We start from the raw sequence: 24984 nt of genomic DNA on the forward strand, positions 1-24984 counted from the left end.
AAAGATAGGGGAGTTGGTTCAATTGAAGCAGCGCTTTTTTTTACTTACGAACGAATTACTTGTCTTTTTTTTTTTTTTTTTTTTTTTACTTTAAGAGTTCTTATGAGTTTGCACGTATGTGCACTTGTAAATAATGATCATAAAATGGATCGCATTTAAGAGAGCGGAACAAGAATTTATAATAGAACCAAAGTAGAGATGGTTATTTCTAGAAAAAAGTATTGGTTCGTAAGCAGAGCCTTTTTGAAGACGAATTTTAAATATTTCAAACTAGTCCAATATACGGGGCGCAAAAGTTATTTTGATACAAATAAAACATTTGATTTTGGTTTTCTTGAAAATATTGAGAATTTTTTTGTGTTTCAGCCAAAAGCTTGTACCTGTTTTCTTTTTTATCTACTTTTTATCGATTTTCTGCATTGATTCAGTAAAACTACACGGGCCTCTTCATACCCGAAGTGTTCTCAACAGAAAACAATGGATTTGTGTCAAGCAAAAAGGCACACATATTAATAATAACGTAGTACGTGCAATTAATACAAAAATATTGTATGCTATGCCCCAAGACTTTGCATATACATCTCGGTTAAATCTTTCGATCTTGTGAAGTTATAAGCACTGCTAAGCATTGCTCGTAATAGCATCACCGTTTCATTAATCGATTTCCTCGATTTATGCTATTATTTATATTTATGCTAAAAAAAATCAATTTTTAAAATACGCCAGCAGTGTATAATTAGTAATAAAAGTATATTTCTCAACTAGTAGTTCAGTATATGTACCTATTGTATTTGTCGAGTCCTCGGAACGCAAACTTTGTCTTCTCTTCTCTACAGTGCAAACAATGTTCTTCATTGTAACGACGATAATACTTGTAGAGTTCCTCGATAGTTGTTCCTGGCGCAGCTTTTGTCGTGCATAGTTTAATTCTGTAACTCTAAGACAAGGTAGTGAATAAACTCTCTAAAGCGAGTATAAGTATATAGTGAGACTGAAATACTGCTGTCTCAGTGCCTTTTAAAGAAAGGCTAAAAGCATATAAATAAGCCATCAATGTTCGGACAGACTGTTACCAACTTCATGAAACAAAGAATCTTCCTCTTACAAAGTTGATGCGTTAAAATGAAGCACCGTATACCCAGTTGTGAAAATACGCGTAGAAAAATGGAGATGACGCCGGGAATAGCAAGAAAAATTCATTACCCTCGAAGATGTAGCAACAACAGCCGCCTCAGGCTGTTCTCGTGTCTTAAATTTACCGTAAAATACAGTGTTGTGCGCGTGCCACGGAAATTTACGAGTAACAGGGAAGGAGCGAAAAAAGAGAGACGTGAAGGAACGCATACATCTTGGATTGTGAAAAGTGCAAGGAAGTCGGAGGCGTAGGTGAGATTCAAAAACACGAGGAAGACGCAAGAAAGGACGGGAATGACGGAGAAAAAATAAGATCAAAAGTACGGTAAGTAACGCGGAAGAAAGCAGAGGAGAGATGAAACTGGCAGAGAGAAGAGAGAGAGAGAGAGAGAGTGTGGGAAAAAGTTAGGAAATAAATGGAGTTTGCGGGGAAAAGGAGGACCATGGGAACATGGGGTCGTAGAAGAGCAAGAAAGTACAGCGTTGGAGAAAGAGAGGGCGGGGAGAGGGTGAGTGCGCGCGTGTGTGCCGCGAGGGTGGGGCGATCAATACTGCAGACCCAGAAGCCGGCTTCATTCAGCTGCGTACATGAAAGAGCTCTGTCTGTCCGCGTGCCCGTTTATTATACATGTACACGCCGCTGAAGCAGTTCTGCCTTTATTCTTGCTTCTTTCTAGCTAAACTTCACAATTTTTGTTTCACACTGCTGTCTTTGAAAAATTTTTTTTCATTTTTATTTTATTCTTTTTTTTTTATTTTAAAAAAGAAGCAATAGCGCGCACGACGGTTTTTTTTTTTAATCTGTCCGCCCGCCCTCCCTTTCTTTGCAAGCTCGAGCAAAAATCCGAGGAAAAGTCGAGGTTCCGAAGTGACTGTTGGTCGCTCTGTTTTGCACACAATAGTGACTGCTGTAACAAAAAAGTGCGCGTACCAGGGAGCTTTCGTTTCTGGACACAAGCTTCTGGCTGTGCAACTTCGAGGTCAAGTTTGAAGCTTTACGAGTCGCTTTGTTCAAATTCCCGTTGATACGTGTGTATATATATTTGTGTGAAATAAGCTGGGCATTTGTTTTCGTATTCACTTGTGTGCCGTAGGTGTATTATTGTTACCTATCGGTTGTGAAATTTAATCCACATGTTGTGACTGAAGTTTGGATTGATTGCGCTTTAAGGTAACATAAAAGGAGAGTACATCGGGAGATTCTTTGAAAATCAATATTTTTAATACGTGGCTTTCTTGATGCCCACGTATGCCCATTGGGTAAATTTTGTAACCGCTAGTTTTGTCGAGCAAGAGCACTAGTGTTGATGGTACATTGTTGTGGAGGCCGAGTAATGAGCAAATATTTGAAGCATTCCACACATTTGTAATCAAATTTAGATGATGCATGACATACCATACGAGCTCCATCGATCACGAATAGGTGATCAAAAATCATGTAATGTAAAAAAATGGATATTCATTTTGATTGAAATGGAAGAGCATCGAAAGCAACAAACGAATAAGCGGGATAATGCGGAACATTCGAGCAATTTCGACTATTGCTTCGTAACTCATCTCACCGTAAAAGCAAGCCTGTGCACGGGTACTCAAATAACACATAGAAAGCATTAAAACGAACCATCCGCGAACTCGTGTTTTTCCGTCTTTCACATAGCGCGAGCTTTGCCTCCTGCCCCTTGGTATCACGTGCGCGCTTTGGATTCCGGGTCCGTTCCAGCGTGTACACATACTCAAATGTGGGTGATTCAGCTGAAGGATACGTGCGTGTGTATAGATATAAGCCCTACGAGAACAGCATTCCATATCCTGTGAAATGTTTGCTAATAAGACGTGACTCGGTTGCGTTCAATAACGATTTCCCACTCGGAATAGCTTTGGAGGGTTAATACGCGCAATTATGCCTTTCAATATATCGCTTTCATTAAGATGCATGAGAGTGCAGGGAGAGATAAACTTGGTGGTTGGACTGGTGTATTGGTTGTCTGTTTTTTACTACGGCTAATGAGTTTGTAATTCGGATGAATTGGAATATTTGACCGATAACGTTAATGTGGGAATTTCCATTTGGTTTAAAGAGTTACTTATGAACTAATTCAACTATATGAACTCTGTTTGGATTATTTTCGGATGGATAATGATGGTGGAGGCTCTGGGTTGTTGAGTCTATACGTTAACGTCTATAGTGTGATGAATTAAAAAAACATTGATTTGACTTTTTTTTTAATTTATAAATAGAGGAGAATATCGTGCTCGAGCACTCAACTTGCTGCAATAGCCTTATAACGTCAACTGGTATTATCGACTGTTGAGAAGCAACGGTGCTGCCGTTTACGAGTCACATGGTAATTTTTTTTAGATGATTTTGTACAGTGTATACAACGTTACAGTATCAACGAAAGGTATAAAATATAAGTGTAGGGGAAAATTAGTCGAAAAATCAGTAATATGGATTGTGTAGAGGATTTTTCTGTTGGAGATTTTATGAGTACGTGTGTTTTTGTGTTTGTACATTTTTGTACATTTAAAAAAATATATATTATTTAGACTCTACAGTTATATTTTTATTTACAATAATTTATGATTATTATTTTCTTATTTGCATTCAGACTTATCTCGTTATGTAGTGAAAAAAGCGTTAGAAAATACTCTAAAACAGCGTAGTTAAAATTACTCGTTTTTTTTTTAAAAGCATAAGGTTACTGTTATCGTTGTTACTATTTATTTTGTTAACGTGTAGAGTTAAAGTTCTTGATGCATATACTAATTTGGATGAATATAAACTATTTAAACAAATATGATTAATTATATGCTATCCTTGTTGGGTTTCAATCGTTTTTTCACTCACAAAAACTGATGAAAACACTGTTAGCAATCAAATACCTTATGAAAACGAATTTGATAGCTCAATTAAATTCAGTATTAATAAAACCACAAGCAAAAAAAATAGCCAACTCTCAGTCATAGGTATTTTAACTACAGGTCGACCCGCAACGAGTGGGCCTTTAAAATTAATACACCGATTATTAAAATAAATTTAGTTTTAATCGTTGGACCACAGTGCAGGTGGGGAAGAGATACACGATGAAAATGATTTAAAAAGAGAGAAACGAGCAAATGCAAATTGAATTGAAACAAACATACTCAAGAATGGGGCTAATTTAGTCGCTCGTCCTTAATAGCGATCGCTATAATAGCCTCTTACCGAAATGGAAACAGTGGTAAGTGAACTTTAATTCGCTTGATTCCATTAGCATTCGAGAAAGAGAGAAAACGAGACGGAGAGAGAAAGAGATAAAAAAAAAGTTGTTAAAGTTCAATTCTTAGTAGACGGATGGGATGGAGAGGTAAATAGAAATAATGAGAAATAGAGGGATAAGGTAACAGATGTGTACATCGAATTGCGTGATTGAAGTAATCATTAAAAATTGAAAGATAATAAGCAAACGTGAAAAGATTGATCGTGGCTGTACATATGTACTACTTCGTTTTCATAATATCCCTATAACGAGTCCCCAATTAACTAAATTAAAGCCGAATCGATTTTTGGAAAAAAGTTATTTTATTAAAAAAAATTTTTTTTTATGTCTGACATGATTCTGACTTATACTACTGACAGGAGGGAACGAAGACAGAAAGTGTGTTGAATTATTTCAGTCTGTAACTTACCATGACTGTTTGAAATTAAAAAGTACTAATAATTTTACAATTAAATAATTCATCACTTAACAGAATTAGAGGTTGCGTTGTGTGACAAATTATTGTAATGAAAAATAAAACGCGAGAGCCAAGCATTGTCACTAAATATATGCTGTAAATTCATGTTTTAACCATCTGATAGATCGTGGGATAGTTATGGAATACAATGTAGCGTGGTACTGATTGGCTCCATCGTATGTTGATAAGGATATAAATTCAAATAGATGTACACAGTTGATTGACTTAGGTTGTAACTATCTGGATGTGTAGAATGTCAACTGACAAAATTAAAACACTTAAATTGTGTAAATTATGTATTTACTGATTACAATGTGACAAAAAAAAGTAAATTGTGGCTTTATTGAGAGTAAAAGAACGTACGAAATCTTTTTTTAAATAAAAACTTATTTCTTATACTTATTTAATAAATATTCTTGGTCGATAAAACCATATGATTTTTTTGTGTCTCCAGAAAGTCATGATACGTGTTGATATTTTGACTTTAGTTAGTTGAACATATTACAATAATAATGGAATTATTCTTAAACTACAGAATATCTCGATTGAAATAAGAAATTATTATTTTCAATAATGTAAAAAAAAGCTTGTAATAAGATGCGAACTATTAATGTTTATAGTCCAACATTAAGAGTCTACTTTAAGATCTTGAGCTTATTTTGTTGGATTTATTGGATTCACTTGTTGAACTTCCATGTTATATTTTATCCAAAGGATACCTAACTCCCAAGACATTCTAAAACAGCAGTATAGCCCATTAAAATAAAACTTAGCTCGTATCTTTAATACCTAGGAACTCACGTGCACTGTACACTTAACCTTTGGAGAAGAAAAAAAAGAGAACTGACAGAGTTTTACGTGTACATTTTCTCAGTGAACAAAACAAAAATTCAAAATAAGAAAATACAGAATAAGACACCTTATTAAGGAAGGCTCTAATGCGTGAAGGTGAGAAGGTCACATGTTGCCTTACAATGACGCCTTGTCGTATTCCCAATTGGGTAGTTGGTATAGCACGTGGTCTACGGTAGTAACAAAACAGACGATGACAAAGCTATAGGTATACATGTTGCTCCTGTACCCTAATGGCTGAGCTTCAATATTTCACGAAGCCTTTTCTCTCTTTTTCCCTATTTTTTTCCTACTCTCGAATTTCCTTACGCGTATGTCCAGACAAGTGTTTGCATGCAGTGTATAATTTATATGCTCGTACGGGTGAACGTTGGTTGATCAAAAAGCTACGGTAACTTTACCAGGTTTATGTAGGTAGATGGTAGGCCTATCGTAAAAAACCTCACTAAACTCGATCTGTTGGGTCAATTTGACCGCGGAGTGGAAAGCGTCAATACACTGAATATACATGCGTACGCAAGCCCTTTGTTCCCTACTTTGCAAGTTTGGTAGTATTTGGTGTACAGCCCATGAGGTATACAGATGTATAGGTATGTATACGTATATATGTACGCTCTGCTGGCTTTTTATGCCCGAGAAATCGAACTCGCTTGCGTCGTTATTTATATATACGTGCTAGATACTGAAGGGGGTCGCGGGAACGTGTTTTTTCGGTTCTATTCGGGAAAGTGCTCTCTTGCGATCGTAAAGTATTATTTTTTAAAAGCCACGAATGGTCCTACATCATTCAGCCGTCGTTTTATTTATGGACGCTTCGTGAGCTTTTTTCGGGAGTAAAACTTATTCACTTTAGTTTTTTGTAGGAAATGATTGAATTCAGTGGTAAATCGATTAATAATAGAAACGTATTGGATGTATACGAACTGTAAATTGATTTGGTTAAAGATTACCATTAAGAGGTTAAATAAAAAAAAAGGAACGACATTGATGATTGCTTTTTAGGTGTCGACGAGTTTTCTGAATCAACTCCATACTCTAAAATAAAAAAAATGATCAGTTATTGTTGTTCTAAATGTACAAGAAGAAACTCGACAATTTATGATCACAATTTTATGAACAGTTGTACTATAACTATCGTGTAAAAAACGTTTTTATTTTAGATGAAAATTTGCAACCTCGGATTTCCAGTACTCCGAAAAAACAATGTCCTACGTTATCCGAACCCAATTTTTTTGGCACGAGAACACGAGAAGGAGAGCAAAAGCAAAAGCCAGAAAATTAATCTTATCGAGTTAACAAAGGGTACAGTTGCAGTGGCTGCAATAGCTGTAGTGTCCTTACGTTTTCACGAGCCGTCGCATTCGTCCAACTCGCTAGTTCAACAGTGTTATCAAGAACAGACGTGGACGAAAGAGCTTGTATATTAATCTCGAGCGTGTACTGAAGAATATATGTATACGCACGAAAAAGCCAGAGCGTGTTCCGTCGGCACGATTCGATCCACGAGTGAGCAAGCGCGTGCATATGTATAGGATCTACTTATACATTGGTGAGTGTGCATAAATGCATACCAAACCGATTACTACCTACGGTCACGAAAGGAGTAGCAGCTATGTACAGCCTCGTATTTTCCTGTTTGCTAAACCCTGGTGTTGAGCTCTTATGACTGTATCCGGCTCTTCTTCGAGCACTCCAGTTATCGTATTTTTTTCATATATACCTACTTCCTTGATGCTAAAGTCAGAATCGAGGGTGAAATATTGATGTATATGGGTACCTGCGGTACATTGGTTATAGGATGAATACATTTTTTTTGTTGGACGCAAATTTTGGATGGAATAGTTATACGATGGTACGAGCCTGTTTCTATGTATTTGGAATTCATTGTTGTATTTCACAAAAGCTCCAAGCGACAGAGGCACATCATAATGGTAATAAAAATATAATTTGGGACCTTATCGATAAAATTATATGTTTCAGAATATTAATTACCGTACCAGCGAATATAGTGAGGGAGCTACGTGAGACATCAGGATAACGAAAATTTTTGTTTTTTAAAATTTACTGTATAACTCCTGCGCATTGATAAAAATGTAGTTTTAAATAATTAGAAACAATATTAGGTGTACGAAAGATACTTTATTGTTCCAACATTTTAAATGTTACATTATAGTATTTGATTTGGCGTTCATACATGTTCTTGATGTACATCGTAGGTAACGAGTATTTCTGTAACACGAATTAACATTCATCAAGATAAGATTGACGACAACTTCTATAGAAACGCTGCTCAAAATATAACATCCGCCTTTGTTTTAAGTTATTTCTACCTCAAAGACTGTTTATGTGTGCATAAACCCCCACACCTACATAAAACCCCAAGATGAAATATCAATATATTTTAGCAAAAAAAAAAAAGGTTTGTGATAATACAAAGGTTTCGTTTGAGGCGTAAACCATTTTTACGGAGTGATAAATATACAGGCAGTCATACACATGCAAAATTACATAAATTGAAAATAATGGTAAAATTTAACTATCTAAGTATAGTTCAATGTATCATAAATGTCTAATTCCTTTTTATTTGTAAAAAAATTGATTATTTTTTTAAATATGCTTTTTCTTCGTAGTTCTATGTTATGTTTAATCTTTACCGCTTGATATTTAATTTTTTAGTTCTCCTATTAACTTCATGATGTCAGTATATGTTTTCTCAAATATCATTTTGAGCTCCTCGATAGATTGTTTCGTATTTTCTTTGGTAACTTTCTTATGTATCTTTTTTTCCTCGTTTAGGTAATTTGTTACGATTATTGTATGGTTATCCATGTACTTTTGCAAATCATTGAAATTTATGGTTATGGGATCTTCAAATATTTTTCTAACTTGATCTGAAATATTATAGTGATTACTTTCCATTATTTTTTCAAAACTTTTTTCTAAAATGACTTGACTTTCTTCAGCAATTGCAGGGTTAACCTAAAATGTAAGAAATTTTTGAAATTATTTATCGGTACAATACATTTGATACAATCCTCAAAAAATATCGATGATTAAATCTCTATGGCATGACGTATGAGACGCGAGTTGGTTCAGTTGCATTTGTTACTCTACTTTCAAACTAACAACAATTTTAATCAAATGTCAAAAAACGTATCCTTACATTTATTTTTTTTCCTCGTACGCAATGCATTGTGATTTCACTGTCTTGATGAGAGTAAAAGGCATTTATCGCAAAGTTACATTTGACTCTTTACTACTTAGAAAATACGAAATGAATTAAATCCAAAAAATTTAGGTACATTTCTTAGACTGTCTAGTTTTCTAGTTCTCATTAAAAATTGATAAATTGATAAGAAATCAAAGCTTCAGCTGCGAAAATTGCACTACAAATTTTTGTTATTACATGTGTTAATCATTAATTATGTTTATTGTTATTTATCCAGAGTTATTTTTGATCTTCAGAGTATGTTTAGATGCTGGATAAATTCAAGTTATTCAAATTATTATTTTTCTCATCAAAATTTTCACTAATTATATTATGGTCTGTGACTTTATATGTGCTTTAAAGTATTATGTTTGAAGTTCTTCTCATCAATTGAGTAAAATAAGTGTATTATTGATAATAAATTAAAACTTATGAACATGAGGGAAGCAGTATAAAAGAAAATTTCACTGATGCACTTGACATCTATCAACCCGAAATCATTCAAGTAAGTTGACGTGATCATAAACTGCCTACGTATTTACATGTATGTTCGCTTATGTAGACATTTTTTTTTTTTTAAATGACGTATATTAATGCTTTATACTGTGTGAAATATTTTTTAGCCCTTTCTAGCAAAACTTCAAATTTTGACTACTACAAAACTCCCTGTATGAAGAAGCAAAAATAACAGAACAATCTACTCACCAAAAAAAAGGTCGTTCCAAAAACGGTATAAATAATGAGTGGAGTGAACATTTTAGGTTGCTTGAAGTAAAATGGAATTTTTCAACTGACCCAATCTGATACGCTTGTATCGCCTTATATACCAAAAATCTGAGTTACTATCGTTTATGTTCTTTGAGTGGGGAAAATGAGGCAATCGTACTGTAGAGAAAATTTTAAAATAAATAATATAGAAATAACTACTAGCACAGTGATTTGTGCTTAACACCTCATTACTGAGCAAATGTACACGGTATTTGATTGGAATACTTTTTAAATTTTAATTACTTTTTTTCTTTCTGTTTTTTTCAAATGTGCAACATCAGAATGTATACCAGGAGACATGAAAAAAATATCATATGAAGCCTGTGAGACATAAACTTACTTCGATTATTAGCAGCGTAAAAATATTTTGAAAATCGTGAGCAAAAATAACCTGGGATACCTCGAGATGCTGGTGAAATGAAACTACAATTTTAATTATATGGGTACACAATAAAATTAAAAACTTTTTTAGGTTTTATTGTTTAGTTTTTTTTTTTTTTTAATTTGTCTTACTAACTCGACTATACATGTATTTTCCCCTCTTTCCGCTTCAAAATTTTTTGAACTATAGCTTGTGTGGCAATCTCCAAGGTCTCATGCACGCAGAGCGTACGTGTCTAAAAAATGTCACAAAAGAAAAAATTTGAAAGACGAAGTAATACTTATATATATAATTAGATAGAATAAGCGTCGAGCCTATAAGCTTTTAAGTGCCTTTTTCATTTTCTAATGATTTGAAAAAAAAGTTGAGTATTCAAGGTTTTTACGAAATGTACGAACGTTGCAAATCTTTGAACTTTATTTTGAAAACTGTAATTGCTAGGAATTTTTACCATTTTTTGAAATACCAGCAGGGTTGCATTGTATTATTTTGAATTGATAGTCTGGATATTGATATTGACTTAAGTTGATCAAGTTTGATTGAGTTGATTCTGCTAAGCATAGTAGCGGCAAAAAGCACTAATTTATTATAAATTTCATTAGTATCTCATATAAAAGTTGACATGGAAAAATTCCAATCAAGCATATTAATGGTAGAAAAAAGTCTCATAACAAAATGTCGTACGTTAATAGGTTATATATTTTGTGCCTCGTCGGTAAGAAACGTGTTTTCAGGCAATTACCGATTTTTTTCTTTTGCCTTTGCAGCTGCTTCTGTACCGTATGGCGATAACTGATAATTTGTCTTGTTAACAACCGTACCTACGATATCCTGAGGAAAAAGCTGTAATATATGATAACATATGAGTATACAAAATGTACTGTGTGTAGAACTGGGCGCTTTGTCCTCGAAATGACCACTCGATAAGAACAATTTTTGTCTTAGGTAAAAATTAGACGAAAGTAGGGAGATATGATTTTAATACAATCCAATCAGGGAAATCACAAATATTTCCTTGGGTCTGGTGTTTGCCCTGGCAACGTGCGTCCCCAGGTACCAAATAGTGTATAAATGCCAGTGGCTTGGAAAGCGAACATTCCCGTCTGTGTATTGGCTGAGACATGAAAAACTGTATTATGCACATAGGCTGAAAAACAAAAAAAAGTCTTAGACCATCCATTTTGATCGATTAAAACTATTGAAAACCTGTGAAGTTATTTGATACACACTGATCAAAAAATTTTATACATTTTTTAAATAATATTTTAACGAAAAATAGAAAGAAAAAAAAAAAAAAAAAAAAAAAAAAAGCTAAAAATGTAAGCTAAAAACAAAATAAGAAAGATATTGAGTAAAGAAGATGGAATAAACACGACATATTGCTGCCAACACAGCAATAAATCGATCCTCAGGCTCGAAAGATATAGCTTGACTAGAAAAAGTCTAAAAGTCGGACAAACGAAGCAAAGCTCAAAGAATTCGATTAAGTCAGGTGTGTACCGATGGTAGAGCTAGCTGCTCGTATATGTGTATTTGTATTCATACATATAGAACTATAGAGAAAGCAGAGTAAGAGTACCGTGGCTGCGTTTTCCCCTCAACACAACGAAAATTCCAGAGCTACGTTATTCGCTCGCAGCGTGTATAATATGTATGTATATATTAGCAGACCTTGCTCTCACACGAACTTTTGCAGTTGAAAGAAACCACACACCCGCAAAGCAAATGCTTATTCCTACACGTTGCATGCTCGCTAATTTTCTTCCGTCCCTTTTATTCTTTACCTCCCTTTTCTGGAGTGCACATAGTCTAGGAAGTCTTACTCCTCCCCCCCCTCTTAACATTCTCGTTTACTTCTCATTACCTTTTACTTTTTTTTTGTTATTCTGTACTCTGTGTATATTTTTACGTACGTACATAATGTGATACCAGTGGATATCAGGATTCTTTCGCACGAGCTTTCGAGCATTCTACGTCTGCAGTCCACGTAAGTTAGTGGCCTGTTAAAACATGAATGTTGGTTGTCAAGAAATGATAACAATTGATGCGATAAAAAAAAACTGATGTCACCTCGATTTTATTTGTTATAATGAAAGTACAAACGTCATAGGTAATGATATATCTGAAGCTTATTTTAGTTCATTTTTCATCAGTTTACAGCACTGTAAAAATAATATATTCTTTTTGAATTTCAATATTGATAACTATAAAGCATTTTTTAATTTTTCAGCTTGACTACTAAGCTGTTTGCAATTTAAAAAGTTTATATATCAATATAGAATAAAAAAAATCCATAGATCACCTACAAAATTATTCTCTCGAAAAAAGAAATGAATAAAGATACCTGTACTGTCTGCGGTTTCATTGATTATTTTTAGTGCGAGGTCAATACTGTTTTTCTACAGCGAAAAAAGATCAATAAGTCTTTTTACTGTCACATGGGGTGTTACTTTCTTCTTGCCTTATAAATAATTTATTATTAACAGCAGAAATATCGACTTTATCATTAATTATATCTATTTATGGTATCTACATTACAAACTAAAATTTTTTAATCAATATCTAAATTAACGAAGTATAATAAATATTTAATGATCCTAACAAATTTTTACATTAATGTAGACGATGTATATATTCGAATAAGTATGTCCTGTGACGGTGAGATACCGTTGAGCTATCATCGGTAGGCTAGGACCGATAGGGAAAGAAGGAAAAGGGAAAAACGTAGAGGACAGTTAGGAAAAGAGGGAAAAGGAAGAAAAAGCCGAAAAGGGATTAGATTATCTTGGGCCAGCGAACGCGCGTGAAGCGAGTTTTTTGCCGTCTCCCCTTGTTCCCGTTTGTTTTGGTGCGAAAATTTGTGTGTTGGAGTGATTGGGTGATCCACCGATAACGTGGACATCGGCGACCCTTGGAGGGAGATGATTCGACGTCGCGGTACAGTGTTGGTGCCGTGACCCGGCTCCTGTACCATCGGACAAGGTTGATCCAAGGCCAGCCCCGACGACCTTGACCTTCGAACGCAGCCAGTAGGGACGCCTACTGGCCTCTGCGTACTCACTCCAACAGCGTCTAGTTTCCGCGTATTCAAGGCACCGACGAGGAGCGACCACCCGCATCGCTGTCCTGCCAACAGGCAGTTTATTGTAAAGGGCAGCGGCCCTAGATTAGCCCGCGTAGGTCTGTCCGGTTTGCGTTTTCGCGCCGCGAGCACGTCGAGCAATCGCGCTCGACGTGCGAGAACACACACCTACACCCACGAGTACGATTTGTAATTTTTTATATATTTAATTGAATATATTTCTCATTTTAAACTTACTCGCGAGTGCTTCCTTTTGTGTGTGCCCGATCCCCTTTGTGTCGTGCTAAAGTCGTCGCGATATTTGGCCCCGGTGGTGTCTCAGAGAGCGAGACCCGCGCATAACGTTTATTGGAGGTGTCGCCGAGGGTACCCGGGCAACACAGGCCCGGTCGAGGTTGCGAATTCCGCATCGGCTGCACCCCGTAACCGTCCATTCGTGTGGGTCAGATTATTATATAATACATACTACTCATAGGTGGACTTAAAATTCATCCACGTTGGTTTCAACCTGAGAAGTATTGTCAGATGGTGATATTTCATTGGAACTATTAATACCTTTTTGCATATTTTTTAGAAATATTTAGAATCGAATGAACATTTTTTTTAATTTAGGAAATAAATTTTGTGTAAAATGTGGTTTGAAACTATTCTATTAATTATCACGACATAAACTAACAATCAAAGATAATTGAACAAAATTTTTTAGAACACCAAGAACCGTAATGAATACATTAAGTAAGTCAAAATATATGTATCAGTCTGAAATTAATTCTTCTGACTTTCCTGTATTACTACACTTTGGACATTCAGGTAGTTGTAGTAGATTTGAAAAATAGTATAAAAAAGATATTAATTTTTGAAATATTTAACATTTTCAGTCATTCTAGAAATTTTTCAAATATATTGTTGAATTAACATTTACTGTACTAAATACCTTTTTCCCCCTCGTATTGATATGTAATGAAAAATGGCTAAAGTTTACAATGGAGATTGATAGTTGGACCATTTATTGCATGTAACCGCTGCTGTTGTGGTCCTTAACACTTGAACAAAAAGTGAACTAATTTTTTTGTAGATTTTTCCCTCTTCATACTATATTTTTCTCCATGGTTAAGCCAATAGTTGTAGATATAAACAGTTGAAAAGATTCATACAGTCCCCACAAGTCCTATTAAAAACTCATGTTGTGTAAGGTTGAAAACTTTATAACTTTACAATTAGCAAAGGTTTATAACCTTTAAAAATAAACTTGCAAAGTACACTAACTCTAACTTTAGTGAATTACTTTTGACTAAATCTACATTAAACGCATCATTTATCGATATCTAGTACTATTTTTTATACGATTCTGTGCCACTTGTCATCACAAATAATTAAGATAAACTTAAAATAGGTAATAGTATTCTGAGGTACAATAATTTATGTTTGATTCAGAAGTGAAATTCTTATAGAAACTTTAAATACTTTATGTATTTAGCACTTATTATTAGGCTTCCCCAATGGTGTTTAATTCATACACAGAAATATTGAAATGGCAAAAAATTGCGTCGACTACGTGTATTTATCTAAAAATGGGTTGAATGAATGTTTATGAACTCAAAGTAATTTTAAATTATAAAAAAAGCACTTGAGTAAATTACGCAGTTTAATTAGAATGCACTTCTAATATAATTTATGTATGCATAAAATGAGAGTATTCTATCATTATTAAAGTTCTGTCATGAAATAACCAAATTCCGTAAAAAGAAGTCGACGGAATAAATCTGAATAATGGATTCTTGCTCAGCACCGACTGCATATACGTATACATTGTACATCGTACCATCGTATCCTCTTATCTCTCGGAAAGAGAATAAGTCTACGAAACTATTATAAGTACATCAAAAAACTACACACGTGTATGATATTGATGTAAAATTTTAACTCTTATTTTAGCAGTTTATTGAAAAAAGGAAGAAAAACTAACACATTATACATGGAAAAAAGTGCTTTCAGATACTCAGCTTTCATGGCGTTTATGCAGCCTATCGTGTACTTTTTTACTAGCTAAAATAGCTTTACTGTCAGTAAAGCCAAGAAGAGGTCAAGAATTTTCCACGCGGCACCTTATTAACTTTCGTCCTTTATTTTTCCGCAACATAAGCCCTCTGCACCTACTGCTTTGAATTACTTTTCCACGAGCCCGCGCTATTGCACCGTATCTCTTGCATGTATGCCTGTCTAATATATACACCTACTTAGAATTTGTATCGCCACGCGATGTACGTATGAATAGTAGGCGCAAATGCTTTGGCAGACAGCACGGCGCAGCACGGAAGGCTCGTCCTGAAAATAGGCTTCCTACAATACTGTATTGTGTATATCAGAGAGAGCACCAGGGGGTATCTGGGCTGAGGTACAACATAGGCTGAATAATCATTTAACGTTTACATTTGATTCAAAGCGTGCAACCGAGAAAATTCTAGAGTCAGGTGGAATTGAACGCTCTCGTTGCACCCTTAACTATGCCCACAATCTTATGAATATGGTGGCGCGGTGTTGATATGTTCGAGTTCCTCTTTTTTGGGCCAGACAGATTTTTTGTTCACGCTTGGTTGGAGAATCGATAATAGGAACGAGTGGACTGAAAAATGCGGAGCTTAGGTGAGGCAGAAATGTGATGGAAAGTTGGGGGCGTACAGAAGGCAATTGGCAGATATCGAAAGCTCGCGGGTATATAGGTATGAAAAAGTTGGTGTGCGATGTCGTCGTGGACGTATAGCATCCACACATACATACCATGGTGGAATGTGAGGGATCGTCATGTTGTTGGATGGAAAAATAGTCCCTCGTTTTGGAGGGTACAGATGTGGAATGGGGGATCCAAATACTTTACCACGCTTCGGCGAACAAAGGGTTCTACATATAGACGACCCAAAGGGCGTTCGATCTCCTTTGGCTCGTCAAAGCCAAAGATTGTTCTCCGTTATTCAAAAGCAGCTTATATGATACGCGATGATTTATAAATTCCTTTTGTTCAAAAATACTTGAATTTTCTTTGAATCTTTAAAGATTTATTGTACTAAAAAAAAGTTTTTTTTCAGATTTAGAGGTATTATAGTTGCATTTGTCTCAAACGAAAATGTTTCAAATAAAAATGATTTTTATTCCATCATAAGTTAAATCATTGTATACTACAAATCATACGAGTTCTAATATTATACAACGAGATGGGAAATAAAACAAAAATAATTCCCACGATACGCGAAGGCAAGAAATTTGTAGTCCATCAGATACCATAAACCAAATTACAAGATCGACAACTGATTTCGAGCTCAATCATGCCCAACACCTGATTATTCATTCGCACGACTCCACCATTATTCAAACTAACAAAGCTGCGTAAATCCATCCAAAATCCAAGCAGCTGGGAAAATACCACCAGTCATCTTTGTCTGCATGTATACGACAAACAATCCTAACTCCTAGAACCTTTAATCTCAACTCGTCATCTCTTGTGAGAGAAAAAAAAAAAAAAAAAAAAAAAAACTAAAATTACAGATAAAAATCGAAGCCCTCCCTTTGACCTCAAGACCCTCTCTCTTTCGCCTCCTTCCTATTACATAAACAACCTGATTTATATATATGTACAATATACACATAAAACCTGAACTATTGAATTTTTAATGACACGCGTGCGAATACACATACCAGTAAACTAACTCTCCCCGGAAATTTCCTCGACGTCAGCTGACCAGCTGATCAAGCACGTATATGCTATAAAGTATGTATTAAATTTGTACGAGTCAGGGTGGGGTGGCAGCCTTCACGCGAGCGCGTACGTGACAAACAGGTAAAGAGAGAGAGAGAGAGAGAAGGAGAGACGGAAGGTAGCATGAAGACAGCTTCTCATTCTTTTTTACTACCTTTACTCCACTTGACTTTGGATGCCGAGAATTTTCGTGGCCACACACGTCTCTGACCCTTAGTGGCGCTCCTATACCAATGTAAACCTATATGTAGTGACTATATATACATCTAGGTATGATTAACTTGATGTACGAGCTGATCAATGTGGTTATCATGGAAATTTTAGATTCAGGTGTAGTATTACTTGCGCGAGAATAATATATGCAATGCAAGTACACTTTTTTTTTGATTATTAAAGTCATAAGGATCACGAATTTGCAAAATATTTTTGTAATTGATTTGCAAGAAAGAAACCAGCTGATACTTGGGAAATAGTTTGAGGCAACCTTTATCGCAAAAAATTTCAAGTGCTGCAGTAAAATTATTCACTGCATTCGTTGTAATACATGGATTTTAGGTTTGCCTCTTTCAAATTTTTGTCATTAAGTAAGGGTGGTATTAATGAGGGGTGTATGTTGTAAAGCTCTACATGAAGGGTGCTAAGGAAACGAGTCCTAAAATAACTATGTGCGTATTGAGGTATCCATGAAAGTATATTCTATACGTTGGTAATGTCAGTCATCAAGTACATCGACAGTGTTATCACACACGCGCGCTTCTCTTTCGTCAAAATTTTTTTTTAGAAATGAAACGATGCTTTTTCTTATTATTGATTAAACTTAACGCATTTCTGAGAAAATTAGAGTCCAAAGCCTCTGATAAATTTTTTTAATGAGTAATATTTACCGACAACATCAAGTTGTGTTGAAAATAATTTACCATACAATATTCTTTCATTTTGAACTGTATGCACAAAGACATACATTAAATTTCATCAATTTTGGAAATCATTAAAAAATTGAGAGTCAAGTACATCGATACTTAATAATTGGCTTACTACTTCTTGGCACATCCAACAGCGGTGTTTTTCATTATAAACATAACATTACTATTTGACACAAAAGTCTTACAAATAATTTGTTGGCTTTTAATACTTCTTTAAATACGTTGTTTAAAATTTATCACGGTCAAGTATTTAAAATTTAGATTAATGATCTAACAACTACATTCAGATAATGATTTTTTTTCTTTATAAATTATTTTATCATTTCATTTTTAGTTAATTATATATAATATAATAGCAATTCATAATAAAGGAGATGCATCTCGAAGAAAGCCATTCGTCATCGAAGTCATCAAGTAGTTCTAAAGAACTCTTCAACTTATTGAGGTCTTGAAAAGTCTTTGAATTAAACTTAAAGCTGCACTTTCAGTATTTAACAAAAACCTATTCAGAAATGTTGTGCCGACTTGAGAGGAATTTTATTGTAAAACGAATGAGAATGAGTTTGTGCCTTATGAGTCATTGTTATTAGTAACAGTACTAATTGATATTTTATGAAAAATATAAAGTCATTTTTTACGTATGAAAGAAAAGACAAAAGCATTTAATGCTGCAAATTATTCACATAAAAGCCCAGAAAAAAGTACTGCAAAGAAAGCATTTCAAAGGGGATCTTAATGATCTTTTTTTAAAGATAATAAGCATACTGAATATTTATAATCATCATAAAAACGAAAGTAACACTACCTTTTTTTTTAATTTTTACAAAAAACGAAAACTAAGAAAAGAAAAATACTTCTTGGGCGTTCTTTGAAGAGGGATGCAAATTACTCGGCCCATTTTTTGAATTCACGAGGTGCAAAAAGAGGTAATGCCAGTCGTAGAACGATCCTACTAAAACAGCCTAAGTATCTTCCACTAGAGATTAGCTGAGCAGCCCAAATGACATCAACAGTCATGACTGTATGCCTAAATAATTTAACGAGCTTTTTCACATTTTTTTTCTTGATATTAGAAACCGTATACACGTAACTTTTCACGCAACCTACTTTTAATGTCACTGTACATTCTTGATATATTTTGAAAAGGGGCTTTTACTACGTCAACGAAACTTTTTATTATTCAAGTTTTGTTCCATATTGTTGATGACTCGTCATAAATCTATGGATTATTCAAAAAGCTTTGATACAGGCGATGTACCGTGGTTTCGTCGAGAAATCTTTCCGAAATCGCTACGGAAATGGAAATTGGAAAAAAGTTGTTTTGAATAATTACAAATTCTATACGATGGGAATAAATTCCATCAGCAAAAAAACTTTGAACACTTCTTTGAAAAAAAAAAGACAAACAGAACTAATCCACATAAAAACACTGACAATACGACGATCACTGCACAGCCGAGCTTTCAAAATTTAAATTGAAACATCGCTTGAGACAGCGATGGTATTTAGACGGAGGGTGGTAACATTTGACGTAAGCGCTAATAAGCGCAACAATCAATAAAACTCGTAATTAACGAGAGTGTGTATGTAGGTGCGCGAAAGAGAGAGAAATGAAGTGCAATGGTGTGCGGAAATCACCGCACGGATCGGGAGATTTATGCGCGTGGTTGTGTGTATGGATTCTCTACCTCTGGCTTGCGACACCGAGTCTCGAATACCCAAGGGGGCTTCTGACGGTTTCATCAAGACAAAATGATATAGGTAGCCATGACGTTTAAGAGCGATCGAAATTGTAGGCTGTCAAAAGAGAATGGATCGGGTTTTGCTACGTGAACGTTACATTACGACGTTGTCTTTGTGCTCATTTTTTTATTCATCGCTTTACTGCTGAATTACACAGGCTTTCGTGCTGCCTGGACAGTTAATAGTATTTAATGATAAAATGTTAAGAATATTAAAAATCATTGCAGGTGGTTTTCATTTTTGTGTGTAATTAGGGTAAATTTTTGGTTCAACATATTAGAACTATTTAATTCAGATGCAAATCTAACTCGAAACACGACCGATATGTTTTACTATTGACAAAACTATCTGTTTATTTTCACGACAAACAATCACGACATACAATCATGACAAGCAATTCCGCATTGAAAATAGTTTAGGTGATGTTCCTTCGACAAAAAACTTTCTTTCCAGCAAACAAACTCGTCGATTCATCCTTCCTGGCGCATATATTCATCGATTTAACGCTATACAGTATTAAAAATAGCTTTGAACGTCAAAATATTCCCTACACACTCTCCACGTGGTAGTACTAGTATCATAAAAAGACAACGAGAAAATTTTTAAACCGAGCCCCAACGCAGCTACAAGCTTACCTCCCAGCTGCGCTTATCCCGTTGTCAACGTGCTTAAAAAAACAAATAAAATTCATGAAGTAAAATTTTCGTTTACAGCCTCACACACGGTTTTAGAGCCACTCGCTCGACACACGAGTAAAAATTGAAAAGCTCCACGCGTGTGTAAGTACGCGTTCAGTGTTCACTGGGTCAAAGAGCGAACTTCAGGTGTACAAGCACGCACGAGTGTAGAAAAGCAAAAAAAGTTGTTGGTGCGCGCGAGATCTCCCTTTATCCCCTTGCCACGGTAAATTTCCACAAGCTCCGTTGAAAAAGCAAACGCCTCGTTAGGGAGAAACGCAGGTTGGAAGAGGGGAACGGGAAAAGACGACTACTCACCGGAGCGAGGAGGCTGGCTGGCGCGCTCATGTCCGCAAGCTCGACGCACCTGCACTTCTTCCTCTGTTTCCTCGTAAGAGGGAACCACACACGTAAGCGATGAAACAGCAGCAGCGGTCGCGCACTTGGTTTGATAGTAAAGATCAGTAAAAGGGAAAAAACAAGGACGCTCGCAGCGGACGGGCAAACGAGAAGCTTTTTCCCCAGACGAGGAGGGAGGCAGGCTTACTTCGAGGCAAGGGCAGCAGCGAGCGAGCGCTCTCGCTCGTCCGCTCTCCCTCTCTCGTCCTCCCGACGCATCGTCCCTCTTGTGTGTTACCTCTCGGCCTGTCTTCCCGAGTGCGAATCTCTCCCGCGCTACTGTCTACAGCAGCGGATGTACGAGCGCGTGTACATGTGCAGGTACCGTTTTCTCCTCAATTGGCACAAACCAGCCCGTCAGAGCTCGCCAAGGAGGTTATGCCAGTGGTGAAAGGGGGACGATCGTCGCTATTCGACTGATGTCGTCTAGCTGCTCTCGTGGCGCGCATTTTTTTGGCTATTTTTCTCGTTACCAATGCAACGACAGCTGCTACAGCGGAACACGATTGGCGACTACACTGATCGTACTCTCATTTCGCGCCCGCACCGCCACTGCTATGCCAACACCAGCTGTACTGATGATAGCAGGGTAGGTAGAAAGAGTGAGCCTCTCGCGCGCGCACCCACGCACGCACTCTGCTCTGCGGCCCGGGCTCGGGACTGTACTGGTGATACAGGGTGGCTACCACTCGGGGTTGCTACCGTCTAAAGAATGCGGGAGACAAGAGCAGAAGGGAGGTGGCTTGCAGCGGCACCTGACGATTGAGCGTTCAAGCTTCGTTCGGAGGGTCGGAGTGCACGAGAGGGCGAGACTAAGCGTGCAAGTAGTACGAGTCGAGTTGAGTCAGACATGTACCTACTACCGCCCCGCGTGCTCGCTCGCTACTGTCATCAGTTGAACGTTGCTAGTGTACGTATATTGGCTCTTTTGAAGCGTTATTTTTCCCACAAATTTTGAGCTTCTAAGTAATATAAAAGCCCTTCGATGCTTCGAATATGGCGTGCAAGTAGTACGAGTCGAGTTGAGTCAGACATGTACCTACCTGCTGTCATCAGTTGCACGTTGCTAGTGTACGTATATTGGCTCTTTGGAAGCGTTATTTTTCCCACAAATTTTGTGCTTCTAAGTAATAAAAAAGCCTTTCGATGCTTTGAATGTGTAGATTATTTTTTGTCTTTAACATTATGGTAGGTGTTTCGGTTGTGAAATGTTTTCTTTTGTTTTTACAAGTGTATTTTATGCATATGGTTTTAATTCAGTTGTTACAAAGATAATTCAAAGTAAAACATGCTAGAAAAAACAGGTACACCAATATATTTCTAGCCATTTCTGTGTAATTGATGACTTTTTAAATTTTATCTTCATAAAACAATAGTAGGATAAAAATGGTAATTAGTTCACTGAATGATGTTTGAATCTTTTTTTTATGTAAGGCACAAAGTTGTTATGGAATCTGACACTTGAAAAATTACTGCAAATGCTTTTGAAATCATTGGAATAAAAAGTTGATTAAAGCATATTACATGTCAAGAATAGCATGCTTTGACCAACACTAGAATACCAGTTTTTTTATAGTGTACGTTTAATAGACGCACTTTTTTGTATTCAGTCTTGATGTATTACCCGATAGCTCAAGAACTCTCCCATGCAATAGAAGCCAAGCGCAACTTAGCACATCTTTTTTTTTTATCTCACAATCAATATAATCCAAGCAAATTTAAAAACCCGTTTTCGTTTTGGAAAAGTACAGGGCAAATACGCTCGAAACAATAAACTTAGTAGCCCTTCAATTACCCGCCCGTACCTAGTAAGTGTTCACTCCAGCCTGTTGATATGCATCAGAAATTAAGGAAGAAAGTAAGTTGTACAAGTAAAACGTGAGAACATCATAAACAACTGTGTCCATGCACACTCGTGATACATAAGTAAATAGGAGGTATACTCGGTTCGCAAACTACTTTAAACATCAAAACTCTGATTAAGTCACAAGTTGATGACAAAGATTGACGGTTTGGCGATTAAATTAAGGAAAAAATGACTGCTCCGTGAACACCTTTCATTACACACGTTGCACTCCCTGATGGGAGAGCAGTGACTGCAAGAGTCAACAGGTTAGCGTGTCCCGGAAGCTTTGCAGGAAGTCTGTGCTCACGCGTCCTTGCCCTCCACCTTACGCTTTCATACGGTCAGTCGCGCGTTTTTTTTTTCCACCCCCGCACCTTTTAAAACACTGGCAGTTTTTCGATGGCTATCGCGCACCAATTTCTCAATTCCCACTTGATATTCTTGTTATTTACTCGTGGTGGTACTATAACGTATGAGTTATGACGAATTATGCTGCTAACTTTTTGTAATCTCTTTTAATTTAAATTTTAATTTCGTATCGTTATTTAACTTTTAAATACGTATTCAGAAAAATTTATCTCTACTCGTTTGAATAATAGTTCTGTTTTTAATAAGCGACAGTGGGCTACTAACTGTAATAACTGTACACTTGAATTGACGTTATAAGTCTCTATCTCATTTTTCTTCACGTATTAGTATGAGGCCACACTACGCATGGCATACCGCTAATCTGATGTGTTCTACTTTATACATCACTTCATTTATTGACTAACAGTTGTATAAATAACAGAGCATTGTAAAACTATGATGACAACTTTGCAAGTCAAAATTTTTATGCTTTCTATGGATTTAAATTTTATTATAGATATAAGAAGATATAGATCTAAAATCTTTTTTAAATGAATTTAAATCATTAAAAAGTATTGCTTTAGTTTGAGATACAAGAAAGGGGCTAAAGTCTCTAGCGTTTATAGTGCTCTAAACTTCCAATGATTACATTGAAATAGTACGTTACTAGAACGAAAAACTGCAGAATGTCCCTGATCGCATATTTATTGCCACTTGAAGAACAATTTTTTCCAGCAGCCTGAACAGAATATTCCCTTTTTTGCAGCGATAAAGTAAATTAAAAATTCGAAGTCTGAAATCAAAAAGTGGTAAAGAAAAGTTTAAAAAACATCGTTGTCAAAAAATTGACAGTGGTGTTTTTTTCATTTTAATAAAAATCATTGTTTCTTGACTTTAATGAAAAATAAACGTTAAAATGGGAAAAATTCTGTTTTAAATAAAATTACTCTTCTCAAAAATCGTTTAAGCAAAACCAAAAGTTTTTTAGGACTGGATTCCATTCCAAAAATAATTTTGATTTAAAATGGTACTTGTCTATTTTGATAAGCACAAGTTTTATTTCACAGTTAAACTAGATGTCAACCAGTAAGAAAACTACATTTTACACTTTAAATTATAAGTAACAAGTTTAGTAGAAGGGTGGAAAAGAAAACCCATGTTGTTAAACTGGATGATTTGTGTATTGTTATTTTTATGCGTTTAACTCTCAAAAAGAGAATAACTGTAATTCAAAGTAAAGTTTGACAAGAAAATAAGTACAAAACGGCCTAAGACTATAACTATAATACACAACATGTGTTATTCGGCATACGCACCGCTTAACTGGATGGTTTCGCATTTTTTCTCATTTGTGCTTGACGATATTTCGATATAAACTTTCTTTTCCAAATCACTAACTTAGGTGTCGATAGATTCTCGTATTACTTGAGTATTATTCAAAATTTACACTGAATTTCTGCAACTGTTCAACATACAAGGCCAATGGCGGAATATTTCTCCAGAGTATCACAGAACTTTTAAAAACTTTTTTTTTTTTCTTCTTGAAAACGGTGACAATAAAATTTGTAAACAACTTTGCGTCAACAGAAGAAGCTTCATTGTAGAAAATATCTTCTTTTCGAGTGCACACACTCACACATACACACACAAAAATCAAACACATAGGGTCCTACATACATCGAGCAGCTCAATAATCTACATGTATTGCCCCTCAGTTGCAATGTATAACACATAACAAGATTTCTTCAAAAATTGTAACATTTAATCATTTGTTTTATTTAATTTGCAGAAATTGCGTTATTCTCTTTGTTCGTCTAAATTTAGTATAAGTATATTGCTTGCAAGCCATGGCTCGCTTGATCAAGCATAAAAATGTATATATTTACAAAAGGTCACTGGTCCTCTGTTGTTTTTTCGCAAACAACGCGCGTGACTTATATCTTATTATTATTAATACAGATCGTTTCACTCATGCACAATGTAATTATTTTTATTTATAAATACACACATAAACGGACAAATATCGTGTTTCGTCGCATACATTATTACGTTACACGTTAAATTATCACGATTGCACTCAAAAACAGTAGTAGATGAACAAAAGCCAACGATAAAAAATGATATTACAAGAATTACACGTAACATTTCATACAG

General features: G+C 35.6%; 1 protein-coding gene across 1 annotated transcript in view; it reads right to left on the reverse strand.

Moving 5' to 3' along the window:
- dysc (whirlin protein dyschronic) overlaps positions 1-20964 on the reverse strand; it is a 92457-nt gene extending 71493 nt beyond the window's left edge. The window contains exon 1 of the mRNA XM_023391298.2: positions 20556-20964. The gene's annotated coding sequence lies outside the window, so the exon portion shown is untranslated. The remainder of the gene's footprint in view (positions 1-20555) is intronic.
- Positions 20965-24984: the final 4020 nt, after the last annotated feature.

Source organism: Copidosoma floridanum, unplaced genomic scaffold (assembly GCF_036245765.1).
Source record: "Copidosoma floridanum isolate Cflo_tuat_1 unplaced genomic scaffold, Cflo_Japanese_pri ptg000013l, whole genome shotgun sequence".
Classification (NCBI taxonomy): Eukaryota; Metazoa; Arthropoda; class Insecta; order Hymenoptera; family Encyrtidae; genus Copidosoma; species Copidosoma floridanum.